The sequence below is a fragment of the Oryctolagus cuniculus genome, chromosome 11 (genome assembly GCF_051225735.1).
Source record: "Oryctolagus cuniculus isolate XC-2025 breed Fujian yellow rabbit chromosome 11, ASM5122573v1, whole genome shotgun sequence".
Lineage (NCBI taxonomy): Eukaryota > Metazoa > Chordata > Mammalia > Lagomorpha > Leporidae > Oryctolagus > Oryctolagus cuniculus.
Window position 1 is genome coordinate 84,001,139 of NC_142877.1, and position 19,166 is coordinate 84,020,304.

Consider the following 19,166-nt stretch of genomic DNA (forward strand, 5'->3'; position numbering starts at 1 on the left):
CCAGGCTTTGGCAATGGATAAGACACTTCAAAATTTGCTCACAGCATCCTTCCCAAGCTTCAGTTCACAACATTCCTGGCAGTGCAAGTGACTTTTTTTTTTCACTCTGGGTGTCTTGTCATTCCCTCAGATGCTCCTGGTCCTCTGCAGACTTTCATTTCTTTGCCTTATTAGCTCTTTTTTGGTTATTTCCCTCCTGTGGAGTTCTCAGATGGATTATGGTATTGTCATCTGAGTTATGAAATTATTTTTCTTTTAACATTAGGATAGATACAGGTTCTTCTTTTAAAATAAGTATTTTTTTTTTAAAAGTATTTTTCTGGAAGGCAGCGATGCCTAGAGGAAGGGGAGGGAGAGAGCGAGAGAGAGTACTTCTTCCATTGGTTGACTCCCCAAATCTCTACAGTAACAGTCTTGGCCAGATGGTAGACAGGAGCCAGGAATTCCATCCAGACCTCCCACATGGGTGGTAGGGGCCAGAGAACTTGGACCATCTTCCACTGCTTTCCCAGGTGCATTAACAGAGAACCACATGGGAAGTGGAACAGCAGGGCCTTGACCCAGCGCTCATACAGGATGCTGGTGTCACAGGCAGTAGCTTAAAACACCCTGTGCCACAATACTGGCCCCAGATAGAAGATTTAAGAATCACCAAAGTGTTTTAGCTGTGATAGGTGTTGTTTTTCTGGGAAGACATTTGTTTACATGTGATTTAAAGAGAGATGGTGGTACAGGGTAGAGTTTCTCACCCTGGGTGCTGCTGATGTTATGGGTCAGATAATTTGTTAATGGAGGCCATCATATACATTGTAGGATATCTGGCAGCTTCCTTGAGTGCCCACTAGATGCCAGTAGCACCCATCCCTCACTTGGGATGAGTGTGATATGTCTCTGAACATTGCTGATGTCCCTTAAGTGGCAAAACTGCCACTGGTTGAGAAATACTGGTTAAGCAGAGTTTGTCACGCTGGGTTTGCAAGCATTCGATATTTGAAGGCTTTTTGAAATACATTCTTTTCTTTTCCTTTTTGAACTCATTCAAGGATTCTATTTGCTTTTTAGAAAGTGTACTCAGGGGCCGGCGCCATGGCTCACTTGGTTAATCCTCCTGCTGTGCCAGCATCCCATCTGGGTGCCGGGATCTAGTCCCAGTTGCTCCTCTTCCAGTCCAGCTCTCTGCTGTGACCCAGGAGGGCAGTGGAGTGTGGCCCAGGAGGGCAGTGGAGAATGGCCCAAGTGCTTGGGTCCCTGCACCCGCATGGGAGACTAGGAAGAAGCACCTGGCTCCTGGGTTCGGATCTGTGCAGCACAGGTTGTGGCAGCCATTTGGGGGTGAACCAACGGAAGGAAGACCTTTCTGTCTCTCTCACTGTCTAACTCTATCTGTAAAAAAAAAAAAAAAAGTGTGCTCAACTCTCCTAGATTTTCTGAAGTTACATTCTTTTGGGTCAGTAGTGTTCTTGTCTAGCCTTGTAAAGAATTTCAGGAAAGGCAACTTGGGCAAAATAATTACCCCTTCAATTCTTAGTTGTTGCAAATCTAAGAGAAATGTTATCAGCCCACTTACTCAGGCTGAATATCATCAAGAAATCACAACTTCGTTGTGAGGGAAGACAGAAGAACCAGGCTTAGAAAAATGGCACCTTTGTGGGAGAAAGGGCAGCAGTACCCTCAGATTGTCTGCTAATTACACCTGCTGCCTTGAGTCAGCTCTTATAGGGTGATGGTGCTAGCATCTAGTTGGCCAAACTTAGGTCACATGCCCAGAATACCAGGGAGTGGGGAGGAACTACCTTGCCGGTTTTTGATTGGATTGTAGACATTGGGGCCTGCTTCCTTCCAAGATTCAAACAAGGAGATTTTAAACATAATAATAAGAATTTTTATTAGTTAGTATTTTAACATTTTAACTAAAATACCCGAGCACAGCATCTTGGGAAAGTAAAGGTTTGCTTAAGCTTATAGTTAGGAGGTTACAGTTCAAGATGGGGCTGTCCCCCACACTGGCATCTGTGGAGGTTGGTCATTGCAGGTGCAGAGGATTGGTCACATGGATAAGTCAAGAAGGGAGGAGAGCAGGTAGGCAGAACTTGAATTTGAGTAATGATCCTCTCAGAAGAACTGACTGAGAACATGCCTTCAATGACCTAAGCACCTCCCACCAAATCCACCTCTCAGGTGCCATAATTAGATTAAATATTCACCTGTAATCAATCAACCATTAAGATATTAAATACCTGCATGAGTTTTGGGGCAAAAAGTCCTAACCAACTCCTAAGAGTGTTCAGTGTTGAACAGTAAGACAAAACAAAGCAAAACAAAATAATCCTGGGAATTTTTTATATGCTTTTTATTGTTCTTTGAGTACTGTGACAGGGACCTCGTTGGGACTGAATATGGAAGACTCATTACCAAATGAGATTGCTGTTCATTTTGGGCTGTATCCCATTATAGAGATAATATAAATTCCCTGAAAAGCTATTATATACCATGTTTTATATTAGCTATGCATTTTCAGCTTTTAAAAGAGGTTTAGTTTATGATTCAAAACTGCTGAACTAGGATCTTGTTACATTTTACTTGTTGATGTCTTTATTTAGTGGAGCATTAGGCCCCCTGACTGTAATGTTAATTAAAAATATGTTAGTGCAAAAACTAAAAAAAGGGAAAAAAAGAAAGGGAGGGAGAGACTGGGAGGGAGGAAGAGAGTATTACTGTATTCTTAGAATTGTATCTATGAACTACTTTGATTCTGTTCTCTTTTATTATTATTACATTAATGAAAAAATAAAGTATCATAGAAAAACCTATTTCTGTGATTTGGGCCTATTGCCATGGTCTCATTTTATGAATATGAAAGCCTTGTTTCTACTCTTATGTTTGAAAGAAGAAAAATACTATAACTCATGTCAATATCAGGATTCACCTGTGAACCACTTAGATGGGAAAGAACTAAAAAGAGCACAGTAAGTCAGATTTTAATTGGTATATAGATTAGGAAGTTCATTTATATACTGTAAAAATATTATTAGCATCAATATGCTGGATTTGATACCTACTTAAACACGAGTCTGAGAAAAGGCTTTGGGGAAATCTTCACTAGGGAGCAATGTCGCCATCCTTATTTTCTGTTTTTTTTTTTTTTTTTTTTAATTAGTGAATTACATAAATGTATATGATAATTACACATGTATATTTTAACTAGAAGCTTGTCTGGTAACTCATCCCGATTTTTAAATTTTGAATCTAGGCTCTTAAACTTTTTGATGTTTGTACTAGTGCACTGGTTTCAGTTCAGCTTGACATCAAAGTGTTTAAAAGAACTGTTTCTCTCACCTGCTGACAGCGTCCGATTCCCCAGGCTTTTCTTCTGGAAAGTACTAAAGGAAGAACTGTTAAGGAAGAGAGAGGGGCATTGTGTGCTACTTTGATTACTTGCTCCTGGTTCTCCTGTGGCCTTTATTTTATTAAGTAGAGAGGACAGAGAAAGAGAGATTTAATAGGGAGTGCCATGGAGAGCAAACAAAGAGAAGTGCTTTTGTACATTACTGACTTAATCTCCTCTGTTTGATTTCTACTGGGAGTTTCTTCTGGCTAGGTGAAGCTTAATTAAGTTAGTTAATGTTTCTTTTTAAATTAGGGAACCAACTAATTTTAGGCTGAGTTGTCTTAGTGACTTGGAAGATGTAAAATGTTACAGAATGATTGAGAATGGGAGCGTTGCTAAATAAAATTGTTACCATTTATGTAGATCTGAGTATTCTGAAGAACCCTAGCTCCATTCAAGATCATTTATGTATTCAGCAAATTTTGTTTTGCATGCCAAACCTTGTTAGGAACAAATGATACTAGATAAATGAGCCTGTTTGCTATTGTCAAGGAGCTAAGAAAATATGTAAATAGGCCATTTCAGTATAGCATAGGGGCTATGATAACGCTTGGGGTTTTGTTCTATGGAAACATATGGAAAAGTACCAACTCAGCCAGGGATAAATAGAATCCTGGAAGGCTTTTACAGAGTTGGTGCCTAACATTGATCCAATTGCCTACCTTCTGTTGGAAATGTTCTTTTTTTCTCCAGATATCTTATGGTACAGGTTACCCAGATGTTATTTTCTCAGTGAGATCTTACCTGACTACACTAAATACAAATGTGCTTATCCACACGACTTCATATATCCCTTTCTTGTTTCCTTTTTCAATTCAGCATTTATTCAATGCTATTAATATTTTGCTAATCGGTCTTCTTTATTATTGTTTCCTCTTCTTGAATAAGTTCCACGAGGGTAGAGATTTTCGTTTCATGGAATGATGCCTGGCACATGGTAAACATTTGTTGAATGATGGATGGATGAATGAATGAAATACCACTTGAATTTCTAAGTGATTCTAGCTATAAAAGAAGCACTGGTGTGGGGATTTCTTATCTTTAAATTGCATCAGATGTGGGGAAAAAGGGACACTAACCCACTGTTGGTGGGAATGCAAACTGGTCAAGCCACTATGGAAGTCAGTCTGGAGATTCCTCAGAAACCTGAATATAACCCTACCATACAACCCAGCCATCCCACTCCTTGGAATTTACCCAAAGGAAATTACATTGGCAAATAAAAGAGCTGTCTGCACCTCAATGTTTATTGCGGCTCAACTCACAATAGCTAGGACCTGGAATCAACCTAAATGCCCATCAACAGAACACTGGATAAAGAAATTATGGGATATGTACTCTATAGAATACTATACAGCAGTCAAAAAAATGAAATCTGGTCATTTGCAACAAAATGGAGGAATCTGGAAAACATCATGCTGAGTGAATTAAGCTAGTCCCAAAGGCACAAATATCATATATTCTCCCTGATGGGTGACAACTAACTGAGCACCTAAAAGGAAACCTGTTGAAGTCAAATGGATACTATGAGAAACAATAATTTGATCAGCCCTTGTCCTGACTGTCGAGGAACACTTACTAATTTATTCCTTTAAGTATTTTTTGTTCTACTTAATACTATTGGTTGAACTCTGTAATTAACACACCGTTATTCTTAGGTGTTTAAATTTAACTGAAAAGTGATCCCTGTTAAATATAAGAGTGGGAATAAGAGAGGGAAGAGATGTACAGTTGGGCACATGCTCAATTGGACTTACCCCTAATGGTAGAGTTAGAAATATGCCAGGGGATTCCAATTCAATTCCATCAAGGTGGCATGTACCAATGCCATCTCACTAGTCAAAGTGATGGGTTTCAGTTCACAATTGATCATAATGATAGGATTAAGAGTCAAAGGGATCACATAAACAAGACTAGTGTCTGCTAATACTAACTGATAGAATGGCAGATGTCCTAAACAGCACTCTGGCCTCAGAATCAGCCCTTAAGGCATTCAGATCTGGCTACAAAGCCCATGAGAGTATTTCAGGCACGGAAAGCCAAGACACTCTGGCAAAAAAACAAAACAAAACAAAACAAAAAAACAACCTAAATGAAAGATGTCTGTGAGTGAGATCCCAGTGGAAAGAATGGGCCATCAAAGAAGGAGGTACCTTTCTCTGAAGGGAGGAGAGAACTTCCATTTTGACTATGGCCTTGTCTAAATAAGATCGGAGTTGGTGAACTCAAGAGGCTTCCGTAGCCTTGGCAGCTCATGACAAGAGCCTTGGGTGATTACTGACGCCATAAATAAGAGTGTCAATTGTTAAATCAACAACGGGAGTCACTGTGCACCTACTCCCCATGTAGGAGCTCTGTCCTTAGTGTATTGTACTATGCAAATTAACAGTATAACCTGTACTCAAACAGTACTTTACACTTTGTGTTTCTTTTGTGGGTGCAAACTGTTGAAATCTTTACTTAGTATTTACTAAATTGATCTTCTGTAATTAAAGATAATTGAAAATGAATCTTGATGCGAATGGGATGGGAGAGGGAGAAGATGGGACTGTTGCGGGTGGGAGGGCGGTTATGGGGGGAAAAAGCCGTTATAATCCAAAAGTTGTACATTGTAAATTAATATTAATAAATAAAAGTTAAAAAAATTGCATCAGAAATGAACTGTATCATGTTTCCAAGTAAATTGCGATTTCTATCTGTGAAAAAATTTACCTTAATTACATTTTTCTGGGAGTCCAAATACGTATTTCCTTCTTGTATTCTCAACAGTTAAATCATAATATCTGCATTCCTGGAGACATGAGTATGTTTATTTTGTCTCTCTGCTTCTTAGCCCTTTTATATGTTGGTAGTTACCATATTAATCCTTGGTGAAATAGAGGTTTGAGTATGTGTTTGTAGGTGTATGCATATATTATATGTGTAGTATTGGTTATTTTTAGCCGTAACTACATTGAATTTATTTTATCCATCAATACTTAGTTTCAAATTGACTGTTGTGTGTGGCAAGCTTGTGTTTTAAAAATTCCATTTTTATGTGTTCATTCACTAAGAATGTGACCCCTTAAGGGCATTTGAGAATTTATAATGAATATATATATATGAAGAAAATTGGTAAAGCTCACTGTGTACTAAATTTTTCATATTTAAACTGAAAGGAGCCTTTTATTTTTACTAAAGGTAATTTTTGAAATATAATTATGGTACTAGTTGTAATTATGAAAGTTGAATAATTTAGAGGAGAACATTAATCTGAAATCAAGGGCTGTGTCCCATGAGAAGTCCCCCTTCCTACCTTTGCTCTTTAAGATGTTCTCTTCCGTGTACAAATGTCATCTTTTCACAAATACCTCAAGCTAAAACAGTCTGATGTTCGCCTGCCTATCACGTCAATATCTCCATGAGCAAAAACGTAAAGTTCACCCAGAAGAACATGCAGAAAGTTCAGCCCTGTCAGTGGTGGTTTTGTTGAGGGATGAGAATACAGCTGTGCATATGGTACATTTTCTTAAATTTCCCAAATAAATAATAAAAACTTAATTTATGTTATAGTCAGCTCTGCTCCAAAGTGTTTCTGTAATGTAAATTACCTTTTTCGTGCTTCATAAATGTGTAATACTAGTATGAGACAGAAATTACTGTCACCCTGACAGTTTTCCCATAGGATGCAGTATTTCTGAAGTTTTATTGACATATGCTTTAAAACAAGAAAAAGGTATGTTGTGAGTTTTGTTAGATTGCTACAAACAACATACAGCCATGGAATCTAATTAGGAGATAGAGCGTGTCAAGGACCCCAAGCCCCTTGATCTGTCTTTTAGTCATTTCTTGCCCAGCCCCTACATGCTCGCTCTCCAGACATATAGACACCATCTGTGATGTTTACTTGCTCTTGAACTTTGCATAAATTGAATAATACAAGACAGTCTAACGTGTGTGACTTTTTTCGTTCAACTTTGTTTATAAATTGCAATTATTTCCTTGCAAGAAGTGCTAATTTGGTCACTTGGGACGATGTTTAGCGTTGGGCTTCTACAGATAATGTTGTTATAAATATGTTTGTGTACAAAGATGTGTTGGTGTTGTGCCCATGGAGAGAGATGACTGGTACGCACACATTAGGCCTGAGAAGATAGAGCTAAATAATTGGCCAGAGTGATTTTCCCAATTTATGTTCCTGCCTGCAGTGCGTGAGAATGCTAGGAGCCAGCTCATGATGCTGGCAACACTGAGGCTTAGCTCTGGTGAGTGTGTTTTGGTATTGCATTATGATTTTTAATTTGTTTTTCCCTGATGAATGGTGAAGTTGAGCTCCTTATCTTGTGTTTATTAGCCACTTGCCAGTCTTCTTTTCCAAAGTCCCATTCCCATCTTTTGCTCACTTATTTTTTATCGGATTGCTATGCTGTGTTTTGAAGTTACAGAGAGACTTTGTCACAGTTAAAGAGAAGACCTTATCAACATTTGGAAACCTTAACAAAAGAATGCCCAAGATTCCTTAGTGTAAATGCTGGTATTTAAATGGTTTGGACAATCTATATCTGAGAACACCTTCTCCCTGTTTTAAAAATAATGAAGGAGGGGCCGGTGCTGTGCTGCAGCGGGTTAACGCCCTGGCCTGAAGCGCCTGCATCCCATAATGGGCACCGGTTTGAGTTCCAGCTGCTACTCTTCTGATCCAGCTCTCTGCTATGCCTGAAGAAGATAAAACTTTTCATTATACAAAATAACTAAAAATATCACAAACCTCATGAAAAAATACAGTCATGTCAGACCACCCTAAGTTAATTTAACTACTACACTTTATCATTAATAAAAGTTGGCCAAAGTCGTCCTTGGGCCCCTGCACCCATGTGGGAGACCTGGAGGAGGCTCTTGGCTCCTGGCTTTGAATCGGCACAGCTTCAACCATTGCGGCTAATTGGGGAGTGAACCATCGGATAGAAGACCTCCCTCCCCTCCCCTCCCCTCCACTCCCCTCCCCCCCCCCTTTGCCTCTCTTCTCTCTGCGTAACTCTTTCAAATAAATAAATAAATAAATAAATCTTTAAAAAAATTAAGGATAAATTCTGTACCCTTCTAGTCTATATTAGTCAGTTTTGAGAAGCAAATTTGGAAATTAATGCTGTAGTTGATTATTATTATTTTTTTTTTTGACAGGCAGAGTGGACAGTGAAAGAGAGAGACAGAGAGAAATGTCTTCCTTTGCCCTTGGTTCACCCTCCAATGGCCGCCGTGGCCAGCGCACTGCGCTGATCCGATGGCAGGAGCCAGGTGCTTCTCCTGGTCTCCCATGGGGTGCAGGGCCCAAGCACTTGGGCCATCCTCCACTGCACTCCTGGGCCACAGCAGAGAGCTGGCCTGGAAGAGGGGCAACTGGGACAGTATCCGGCACCCCGACCAGGACTAGAACCCGGTGTGCCAGCGCCGCTAGGTGGAGGATTAGCCTAGTGAGCCGCGGCACAGGCCCATAGTAGTTGATTATTTTTAAAATTATTTAAATTTTTTTTTTTTATTTGAGAGGTAGAGTTACAGATAGTGACAGGGCGAGACAGGTCTTTCATCGCTGGTTCACTCCCCAGATGGCCCCAACTGCTGGAACTATGCCAATCCAAAGCCAGGAGCATTTCACATATACAGATTTAGGAACATAGTGGTACTTCCCACCCTACCCTCCCTCCTGCCCATGCTCCGCCCTTCCTCCTCCTCCTCTCTCATTCCCTCTCCTAACTTTTATAATGATCCACTTTCAGGTTACTTTAAACTCATAAAGTTATCCCTAAATAGTATGAAGGAAAAAAACACTGTTCCTCAACAGTAGAGACAAGCACTGTAAACAGTCATTGAATCTCAAAATGTCAATTTCACTCATATACCTTAGATTTTTGGCACTCTACTAGTTATCACAGTTTGAGGAAAACATATGGTATTTGTTTTTTTGCGACTGGCTTATTTCACTAAGTATCATGTTTTCCAGTTGCACCCATTTTGTTGCAAAAGACAGGAGTTCATTGTTTTTGATGGCTGAGTGGTATTCCGTAGTGTATATATACCATCATGTCTTTATCCAATCATCAGTTGATGAACATTTGGGTTGATTCCGTATCTTAACTATTGTGAATTGAGCTGTATTACACATGGGGGTACAGCTAATTCCTGTATATGCTGATTTTGTTTTGTTTGGGTAAATGTTCCGGAGTGGGATTGCTGGGTCATATGATTCGTCTATTTTTAGCTTTCTGAGTTATCTCCATACTGTCTTCCACAATGTCTGTATTAGCTACCACTCCCACAGAGTACTAGGCAACATTTTCCACCATATCCTTAACAGTTTTGTTTGTTGGTTTCTGAATGAGAGCCATTCTAACTGGGGTGAGATGAAACCTCATTGTGGTTTTGATTTGGATTTCCCTGATGGCTAGTGATCTTGAACATTTTTCCATATGTCTGTTGGCCATTTGAATTTCCTCTTCAAAAATGCCTGTTCAAGGCTGGTGCCACGGCTCACTAGGCTAATCCTCCAACTTGCGGTGCCGGCACACCGGGATCTAGTCCTGGTCGGGGCACCGGATTCTGTCCCAGTTGCCCCTCTTCCAGGCCAGCTCTCTGCTGTGGCCCGGGAGTGCAGTGGAGGATGGCCCAAGTGCTTGGGCCCTGCACCCCATGGGAGACCAGGAGAAGTACCTGGCTCCTGCCTTCAGATCAGCGTGGTGCGCCGGCCGCGGCAGCCATTGGAGGGTGAACCAACGGCAAAGGAAGACCTTTCTCTTTGTGTCTCTCACTGTCCACTCTGCCTGTCAAAAAAAAAAAAAAATGCCTGTTCAAGTCTTTTGTCCATTTCTTAACTGGATTTTTTGTTTGTTTTTGAGTTTCTTGAGCTCTGTATGGGTATTACACCTTTATCGGTTGCATAGTTTGCAGATATTTTCTCCCTTTCTGTTGGTTGCCTCTTCACTTTTCTGTTTCCTTTGCAGTGCAGACACTTCTCAGCTTGATGTAATCCCATTTGCCAGTCTTGGTTTTGATTGCCTGTGTTTCTGGTTTTTTTTCCAAGAAGTCTTTGTGCCAATGTGTTGCAGAGTTTTCTTGATGTTTTCCTCCAATAATTTGATGGTGTCAGGTTGTAGATTTAGATTTTTGATGCATTTTGAGTTAATTTTTGTATAATATGTAAGGTAGGGGTCTTGTTTCATACTTCTGCACGTGGAGATCCAATTTTCCCAGCACCATTTTTTGAAGAGACTGTCCTTTCTCCAAGGATTGATTTTAGCTCATTTGTGAAAGATTAGTTGGATGTAGATATATGGACGGATTTCTGGAGTTTCTTTTCTGTTGGTCTTCATGTCTGTTTTTGTGTCAGTACCAGGCTGTTTTTTGATTGTTACTGCTCTGCAGGATGTCTTGAAATCTGATATTATGATGCCTTGTTTTTGTTGTACAAGATTGTTTTAGGTACTGGTGCTGTGTTGTAGCGAATAAAACTATTGCCTGTGATGCTGGCATCCTATATGGGTGCCAGTTTTAGTCCTGGCTGCTCCACTTCCGATCCAGCTCCCTGCTAATGTGCCTGGGAAAGCAATGGAAGATGGGCCAAATCTTTGGGTCCCTGTAGTTGTGTGGAAGACGCAGTAGAAACTCCTGCCTTTGGCCTGGCCCAGTCCTGACAATTTCAGCCATTTGGGGAGTGCACAAGTGGTTCGAAGATCCCTTTCTCTGTCTTTCCCTCTCTCTCTCTGTATCTTGCCTTTCAAATGGATAAATATACATTTTTAGATTGCTTTAGCTATTTGGAGCCAGTGTTTCCATATGAATTTTTACTTCATTTATTTCTAGATCTGAGAGGATGTCATTGGTATTTTGATTGAGATCACACTGAATCTTTAAATTGCCTCTGGTAATATTGACATTCCAATCCATGAACATGGAAGATTTTTTCATTTTGTTTGTCTTTGTTTCTTTAATATTTTCTAATTCTTTTTTTAAACTTTTATTTAATAATTAATTTGTAAAGTAAAACTTTATGGATTATGGTGGCTTTTTCCCCCCATAACCTCCCTCCAACCAAAACAATCCCATCTCCTCCCTCTCCCATCCCATTCGCATCAAGATTCATTTTCAATTATCTTTATATACAGAAGATCAATTTAGTATATACTAAGTAAAGATTTCAACAGTTTGCACCCACACAGAAACACAAAGTGTAAAGTACTGTTTGAGTACAGGTTATACTGTTAATTTGCATAGTATAACACATTGAGGACAGAGATCCTACATGGAGGTAGGTGCACAGTGATTCCCGTTGTTGATTTAACAATTAACACTCTTATTTATGGCGTTAGTAATCACCCGAGGATCTTGTCATGAGCTGCCAAGGCTACGGAAGCCTCTTGAGTTCACCAAATCCGATCGTATGTACGCAAGGCCATAGTCAAAATGGAAGTTCTCTCCTCTGTTCAGAGAAAGGCACCTCCTTCTTTGATGGCCCATTCTTTCCACTGGGATCTCACTCACAGACATCTTTCATTTAGGGTGTTTTTTTTTTTTTTTTTTTTTTTTTGCCAGAGTGTCTTGGCTTTCCATGCCTGAAATACTCTCATGGAAGCCAGATCTGAATGCCTTAAGGGCTGATTCTGAGGCCAGAGTGCTGTTTAGGACCTCTGCCATTTTATGAGTCTGCTGTGTATCCCGCTTCCCGTGTTGGATCATTCTCTCCTTTTTAAATCTATCAGTTAGTATTAGCAGCAGACACTAGTCCTGTTTATGTGATCCCTTTGACTCTTAATCCTATCATTATGATCAGTTATGAACTGAAACCCATCACTTTGATTAGTGAGATGGCATTGGTACATGCCACCTTGATGGGATTGAATTGGAATCCTCTGCCCCCCCCCCTTTTTTTTTGAGTGGACAGTGAGAGAGAGAGAAAGGTCTTCATTTTTCTGTTGGTTCACCTTACAATGGCTACTGCGGCTGGTGAACTGTGGCCGGCGCACCATGCTGATCCAAAGCCAGGAGCCAGGTGCTTCTCCTGGTCTCCCATGGGGTGCAGAGCCCAAGGACTTGGGCCATCCTCTACTGTACTCCCGGGCCACAGCAGAGAGCTGGCCTGGAAGAGGGGCAACTGGGACAGAATCCGGCATCCTGACCGGGACTAGAACCCAGGTACCAGCGCTGCAGGCAGAGGATTAGCCTGTTGAGCTGTGGCGCCAGGCTTCTGGCACGTTTCTAACTCTACGTTTGGGGCAAGTCCAATTGAGCATGTGCCATACTTTACATCTCTTCCCTCTCTTATTTCCACTCTTATATTTAACAGGGATCGCTTTTCAGTTAAACACCTACGAATAACTGTGTGTTAATTACAGAGTTCAACCAATAGTATTAAGTAGAACAAAAAAATACTTTAAGGAATAAATTAGTAAGTTGTTCCTCTACAGGACAAGGGCTGATCAAATTATTGTTTCTCATAGTATCCACTTGACTTCAACAGGTTTCCTTTTAGGTGCTCAGTTAGTTGTCACCCATCAGGGAGAACATATGATATTTGTCCCTTTGGGACTAGCTTAATTCACTCAGCATGATGTTTTCCAGATTCCTCCATTTTGTTGCAAATGACCAGATTTCATTGTTTTTGACTGCTGTATAGTATTCTATAGAGTACATATCCCATAATTTCTTCATCCAGTGTTCTGTTGATGGGCATTTAGGTTGATTCCAGGTCCTAGCTATTGTGAGTTGAGCCGCAATAAACATTGAGGTGCAGACAGCTCTTTCATCTAATTTCCTTTGGGTAAATTCCAAGGAGTGGGATGGCTGGGTTGTATGGCAGGGTTATATTCAGGTTTCTGAGGAATCTCCAGACTGACTTCCATAGTGGCTTTACCAGTTTGCATTCCAACAAACAGGCACTAACCGACAGTGGGTTAGTGTCCCTTTTCCCCCACATCCTCACCAGCATCTATTGTTGGTTGATTTCTGTATGTGAGCCATTCTAACTGGGCTGAGGTGAAATCTCATTGTGGTTTTGATTTGCATTTCCCTGATTGCTACTGATCCTGAACATTTTTTCATGTGTCTGTTGACCATTTGGATTTCCTCTTTTATAAAATGTCTGTTGAGGTCCTTGGCCCATCTCTTAAGTGTATTGTTTGTTTTGATGTTGTGGAGTTTCTTGATCTCTTTATAGATTCTGATTATTAATCCTTTATCAGTTGCATAGTTTGCAAATATTTTTTCCCATTCTGTTGGTTGCCTCTTCACTTTCCTGACTTTTTCTTTTGTAGTACAGAAACTTCTCAATTTGATGCAATCCCAAATGTTAATTTTGGCTTTGACTGCCTGTGCCTCGGTGTCTTTCCAAGAAGTCTTTGCCTGTGCCAATATTTTGCAGGGTTTCTCTGCAAATAAAACCAATTCTCAGGAATTGGTTTTAGATCCTTGATCAAATATAAGTTGGCTGTAGATGTTTGGGTTGATTTCTGGTGTTTCAATTCTGTTCCATTGTTCTATCCATCTGTTTTTGTACCAGTACCATGCTGTTTTGATTACAACTGCCCTGTAGTATGTCCTGAAATCTGGTATTGTGATGCCTCCAGCTTTGTTTTTGTTGTAGAAGATTGCTTTGGCTATTCAAGGTCTCCTGTGCCTCCATGTGAATTTCAGCATCACTTTTTCCAGATCTGAGAAGAAGGTCTTTGGTATTTTGATTGGTATCGCATTGAATCTATAAATTGCTTTTGGGAGAATGGACATTTTGATGATATTGACTCTTCAATCCATGAGCATGGAAGATTTTTCCATTTTTTGGTATGCTCCTCTATTTCTTTCTTTAAGATTTTTTAATTCTCATCATAGAGATCTTTGATGTCCTTGGTTAAGTTTATTCCAAGGTATTTGATTGTTTTTGTAGCTTTTGTGAATGGGATTGGTCTTAGAAGTTCTTCCTCAGCTGTGGCATTGCCTGTGTATACAAAGGCTGTTGATTTTTGTGCATTGATTTTATGTCCTGCTACTTTGCCAAACTCTTTTATGAGTTCCAGTGGTCTCTTAGTAGAGTTCTTTGGATCCCCTAAAGAATCATACCATCTGCAGAATATTTTCTATTTCTTATCTTAGAGTTCTTTCACCTCATTGGTTAAATGTATTCCAAGGTATTTACTTTTTCTGTAGAAGCAGTAAAAAAAATCTCTTAAACATTAGGTTGAAAGCCAAACTATTGAAACAAAGATACTCTATAATATACTTTAAATTTTAACAAGTACATTTGTCTTATAGTTAGAATGATGAAGTTCAGTTTGGTTGGCCCGAGTTCATTATATCTTACCAAGCCTTTTTTGGGTCCTGTTAGACCATCATCCTCTACTTCTTTGTACTCATCCATTTCGTTGAATGTGAGAAAAAGGCACAAGTTATCCCAACTCTTGGGAAGCTAGAGGAGGATACACTAAGAAATATAACGAATGGCCTGCCTGATCATCCCATCTGACCATCAGCTACAGGGAAGCCTGGAAAATGTGTTATAGCTGTATGGAGTTTGATCTGCAAAAACGAGCTTCCACTGCTAACATTTTCATTTTATGGGCTAAATAGCAGAATTTACATGTGAATAATAGCTAATGTCAATAAATAATGAGTCCAGACAACAAATAATAGCTGAAAATTAAATCTCATAGGTGACATGCTAGAGAGGAGGAAAGAAGACATAGCCAGTTATGTATTCCTCATACACATATTCAGTGCGTGTTGCATGTATCATTGATTATGTATGTTGAACAGTGGGGTCATAAAGATGAATGGAACATAGTTTCTGCATGAACAAATTTTATAGTTTCCCTGATGAGAGAAACATAAATGCAAGAGCTGAATTTAGTGTGATAATAGCACAACTTTGTCCATTAGTAGCACACAGAAGAAAGGACTTGCCTGGCCCCAGTAGTTGAGAGAAGGCTTCATCATGGAAGCGATGAATAAGCTGGGTCACGGAAGAAAGATAAGACTATGTGGCCCATAGATAGGTGGCCCTTTACACAGGTGTTTCCCAGAGCCCGCAGAAGGTATGTCTTCCCAAGAGTAGGATTTGACATAGCTAGTTGTTACAAAGATGTGCACCCTGAAGACAAAACTGACAGCCTTTGCTGGCCTGTTTCTCAGAGAACCAGGGAAATTAAGTGGGAAACAAAATGAAAAGATTGTCAGAGAGTAAAAGAGCGAGACAGACATTAAAATTAAGGACAAGCAGACTAGAAAAAGCAAAAAAATACTCCTATGAGGAGAATGGGTAACAAGTATTCTTTTATCTCTTTAGCTCCTGCACCTGTTACATAGTCAGCAGTGTTAGGACAGCTGAATGCATCAACAACTTTCAGTTTCTGACCTTTAATAATTAGCATATGAAGTTATAAAAATCACTTGACCTCGCATAATTTTCCTAACAAGTAGAGAACACAGGTGATTAACATAAATGAAGGGTATTGAGGGGCTACTGTGATACAAATAAAGCTGTAAGGATAGATTCATATTTTGAGTGTATGAAATATTTTTCATATAAGCCTTTTTGAAATAATGGAGTTAAGAAAATGATTGCATCAAATTATTTTAGTTCATTTGGCAGTTTTATGCTCACATCTTGTACTTTGTAGAAATATATGATAGGTAAAATAAATTTGAATATATCAATGGAAGATTACCTTTAATGGAGTTTTTGTCAGGATTATAGATCTTGGGGAATTCGTTGTTTATTTTATCATGCCATACTTAATTTAAAAACATTTCTATTACAAAGCTGAATAATCAACTTTATCAAATGTAGTCCTTATCCTTTTAGCTTTATCAAATGTGGTCCCTATGGGAAATCTATAATTTATGAGTGTTTATGATAAGTTGTCAGCATGTGTGAGGATTTAGGTTTGCTTTATTAGTTATTGGTGTTTATATTATACCTGTGAATTTTTCTTCAGTTCTGATGTGTATAGTTGGTTTGATTGAGTGATGATGATGGTTTTGAAATAGACCTAACTAATGCAGTCATTATCTCAATATCCTTGTGCCATTCCTGGGATTGTCAGAATGTACTAACCCATGAACCCATGAAGGTTAACGGGAACATAACCTAGTGCTGGGAAGTGGGATTGGTGTACTCAGAGTAGTTATACATTTGATGTACTATCTGTATAAGTGTGGGAGTGTTTGTTTAATTAGGACTTTGGTTAAATACCAGTGCAGGGCTGCCGAGATTGTGGTTTAGCAGTTAAAGCCTGAGATGCCGGCATTCCATGTGGGTGCTGGTTTGTGTTCCAGCTGCTCAAATTTCAGTCCACCCCCCTGCTAATGGCCTAGGAAAAACTGCAGAAGATGGCCCAAGTGGTAGCCTCCCTGACACCCACGTGGGAGACCTGTGACTCAGGCCTGGCCGTTATGGCTATTTGGGGAGTGAACCAGAGGACAGAAGATCTCTTCCACACCCCTCTAACCCATAACTCTGACCTTGAAATAAATAAATCAATATATATAAGAGTCGGAGAACTCAAAAGGCTTCCATAGCCTTGGAAACTCATGACTGGAGCATAGGGAGATTACTGATGCCATAAACAGGAGTGTCAATTTGTAAAGTCAACAACAGGAGTCACTGTGCAGTTACTCCTCATGTAGGATCTCTGTCCTTAATGTGCTGTACATTGAGATTTGATGCTATAATGAGTACTCAAACAGTATATTTCACTTTGGGTTACTATGGGGGTGCAAACTGTTGAAATCTTTACTTAATGTATACTAAACTGATCTTCTGTAAAAAAAAAAAAAAAGAAATTATCAATTCCCAACTTGACTCTCACTGGGATTAAACATGACAATAGGTCTGATCTGATTCCATCATCATTTAAAAAATCATCTATTATTTTTCACTTTATGTTTCTGTGTGGGAGCAAACTGTTGAAATCTTTACTTAATGTATGCTAAACTGATCTTCTGTATATAAAGAGAATCAAAAATGAATCTTGATGTGAATGGAAGGGGAGAGGGAGTGGGAAAGGGGAGGGTTGCGGGTGGGAGGGACGTTATGGGGGGGAAGCCATTGTAATCCATAAGCCGTACTTTGGAAATTAATATTCATTAAATAAAAGTTAAAAATAAATAAATAAATACATCTATAGAAAAAAGTGCAGGATTTATATAAATGATGCAGGTTCCTGTTGACATCTTTCATTTCTATGAAATTTGCCTTTAAGAGGGAAAAAAACCAAGAAAATCCTAAGTGCATTTACCATTTTTCTCCTCTCAGTTTTAATACATACAAATGCATTTACTTTTGATACTTACATTACTTTTATGTATAATCTATGTATTTAAAATGTTTTATTTTCATTTTATTTGAAGCATAGACAGAGCCAAAGAGAGAAGGCAGAGATAGAGATCTTTTATCCACTGGTTTACTCCTCAAATAACAATGATAGCTGGGGCTGGGCCATGTGGAAACCAGAATCCAGTACTTAATCCAGATTTCTTGTGTGGGTATCAGAGACCCAAGGACTTGAGCCATCATGTTCTGGCCCCCTACCCGGTGTGTATATAATCAGGAAATTGAATCAGCAGCTGAGGAGCCTGGTCTCCAATGAGACACTCCCGAGTGGGTGTCCCAGTTGGTGAATCAATAGGAGTGCCAAGCCCCTCCTCTGACACTTTGTGTTCCTTATCTTTACTGCTCAGCCCATGTACAAGGGGTCTCCAGAAAATTTATGGAAAAATGTATATTTTGAAAAACTCTGCATGTATTTCAAAAAGGTTTTTTGCCCCCAAATATTTTAATTCCTTTATCCACAAATCTAAAGTACTCTCATATAAAGCCAAGTCTGGTTTACAAGTAGGATAAACACAGACAGACAAAACCAATTAAGCTTAAATTGCTATATTAATTTAGTAATTTAATGAATGGTTTTTTTAAGGATTTATTTTTACTCTTTTTTGAAAGGCAGAATTAGAGATGGGTAGGCAGAGATAAGTCTGCTATCTGCTGGTTCACCCCCCAAATGGCTGCAATGGCCAGAACTGGGCCAACCTGAAGCTGGGAGCCAGGGGCTTCTTCTGGGTCTCCCATGTGGGTGCAGGGGCCCAAACACTTGGGCCACCCTCCACTGCTTTCCCAGGGGCATTAACAGGGAGCTGTATCAGAAGTTGAGAAGCTTGGGCTCAAATTAGCACCCATATGAGATGCCGGCATTTCAGGCAGCAACTTTAGGCAACATTGCTGGCCCCAAGAATGATATTTTTTGCTGGAATGAAATGACTGCTTGCAAAATGCAGATGGTGCTGTGACACTGGGGTTTTTGAGTTTGGTAACGTGTTCCTTGTGATATTCTTGTCACATGTTAATTTCTGAACTTCCAAAAACCTTTGATAATACAATGTACCACACCATCATCTGGCCTTAATATTCCTAGGTTTATAAAAGCAAAACAGATAAACACAGCAGAATTACATGAATACACAATAATCCAGATTATGCAATATAAATAATTGTAAATTGCCATCAAAATGAAAAGTACAATTTAAAAATTCTCATAAAGAACTCCTGGATCCTGTGCATCTCCACAGGCCCCAGTTTGTGAAACATCACATCAAATAATTTGATAAATCAAAGGAAAAGGTATCCTGCTTTAATGAACAACATGAGTGAATGTTGCTTCTTAATATTCTCCATAGGCCATTTAATGCAGTGTATAAAGCAGCCACATATTGATTGTGTTAAAATAATAACTTTCACATTTTGCATGTTCATTTTTGTATAACA

At 39.4% G+C, this 19,166-nt stretch overlaps 1 protein-coding gene across 6 annotated transcripts in view; it reads left to right on the forward strand.

The window, feature by feature from the left end:
• The window catches only part of ACSS3 (acyl-CoA synthetase short chain family member 3), a 371,082-nt gene that overhangs the window by 203,562 nt on the left and 148,354 nt on the right, over positions 1-19,166 (forward strand). The window lies entirely within an intron of this gene.